Raw genomic sequence first — 2,116 nt, 5'->3', positions numbered from 1 at the left:
CCTATTTCCCTTACAACTCCCATTCCAGTGTCTACAAAGAACACTCCAACACCTTCAAATATTTTGCTCTGTTTTAGCTCAACCAGTGACTCTCAACCCTGACTACACATTAAAAGAAGTTAAAAGAAAAAAAATGCCTGAGCCTCACCCCTGCAGAACCTGATGCAGTTAGTCTGAGGTCTAGCCCTGGCATGGGCTGGTTTGTTTAATCTCCCTAGTGGACTTCAATGTACATCCAAGCTTGAGAACCACAGCCTAAACAGAAACGGGATTCTCCCCTGGCAAACCGGCTCCTTTACCTCTTTCTGGAGACTACACATTCTCCCACACCTGAATACCACCAGACAAGAAAGGGCAACCAAACTCAGGCTCTTCCAGACCATAGGTCTTCCATTCTCATGCAAAACCAAAAACAAACAGCAACAAAAATTTGTCTTTCTTGGAGGTTATTTACACAACTCTGTCTATCTGTCTGAATAACTTCTATATCCATTAAGATTCAACTAAAACATCATGTCCTCCGTCCCCGAGAAGCCTGCTCTGGCAGGCTGAGTGATCTAGGGACCACCCCGTCTTCTTGTTACGCCCAGTGGATGCCCTGTCATAGCCTTTAGGTCCCTGTTCATAGGGATCTATTACTTCCCTGTTTGCCCACCTCAATAAACTATGAGTTCCTTGAGAGTAGGAATTATACCTTCTTCATCTCTGCACATGTAACCTATGCAGTGCCTGGCACATGGTTGGCATTCAATAAACACTTGTGAGAGAGCAAGTAGGAGAAAAGAGATAGAGAAGGAAATTTGAGGATGAGGAGGAATAACAAAAAAATATCTCTCTTCTACTGTCATCCTCTGGCCTTCCAAGGATACAATTGATTTTACTTAGCATATTTTTGGAACCATAATGTAGAGACACAGCATAGAAAGTAGAAATCAAAAATGACTCTTCATTTTTAGAAAAAATAAGCAAATTACAAGAAAGTTAGCCTATATATAGAAAGTATTTTTAGAATATATTTCTAGTCATCTATTGGGTTGGCAAAAAAGTTCGTTCGGGTTTTCCCATAAGATCTTATGGAAAAGATCTTATGGCCAACCCAATACTAAGGACAGTATTATTCACCTCCCATTTCTATACCATTGGTGACCCAGGCCTTCCCTGACAATCTCATTCTGTTTACAGTGGCCATGGTGGGAAGAATAATGCCCTGCAAAGATGTCCATATCCCAAATCCCTGAATGTGTGAATATTAACTCCCGTGGCAAAATGTAATCTGCAGATGTGATTAAGGATTTTGAGATGTGGAGATTATCTGGGTGGACCCAATGTAATCATGAGGGTCCTCTTAAGTGAAAGAGGGAGGCAGGAGACTCAGTGTCAGGATGATGCAGTGTGGGAAAGACTCAACCATCCATGACTGGCTTTGAAGATGGAGGAAAAGCCAAGGAGTGCAGGCAGCCTCTAGAAGCTAGAAAAGGCAAGGAAACAGGTTCCACCTTAGAGACTCCAGAAAGAATACAGCTTTGTTGATACTTTGATTTTAGCCCAGTGAAACCCATTTGGACTTCTGACCACTAGAATTGTAAAATAATAAATTTGTATTGTTTTAAGTCACTAAATTTGTGGTGTTTTTTTTTTTTTTTTTTTACAGCAGCAATAGGAAACTAATATAGTGGCTGTTCAAATGTTCACTGGGTACACTCACTCTTGTCAGAGCATGTTTTCTGCTTTGAATTGATGTCACTTCCCAGTTACTGTGGAATTATCACTGAGAGTCTTGATGATGACCTTGAGTCATGACAAGACCCTCAATAAAGGAAAGACTAAGCAGTTGTAACCCCAGTAGTATACATACTCAATCAGGGAAGGGAGGCTACCATACAACCCATGCCCCAAATAGACATAGTATGTTCAAGCACCAAAAAAAAAAAGAAGTGCCTGGAAAAGTGCATGAAACAGTTCTTAACTTTGGACTCCAGCTATACTTGAATAGCTTCCAAAGCTCTGGTACACTGGTTATTAGTCCTTTCACTCTGTTATGTTCCCTACTTAAGGACATCAGGCTTTGTTCTAAGGCTAGGACCTTGAGGGTGGGGGCAGAGGAGAAAGGGAAAGA

Source organism: Lipotes vexillifer, unplaced genomic scaffold, assembly GCF_000442215.2.
Source record: "Lipotes vexillifer unplaced genomic scaffold, Lipotes_vexillifer_v1.1 scaffold241, whole genome shotgun sequence".
NCBI lineage: Eukaryota > Metazoa > Chordata > Mammalia > Artiodactyla > Lipotidae > Lipotes > Lipotes vexillifer.
The sequence above is the reverse complement of the archived record's forward strand: the minus strand, read 5'-3'. Positions refer to the sequence as shown.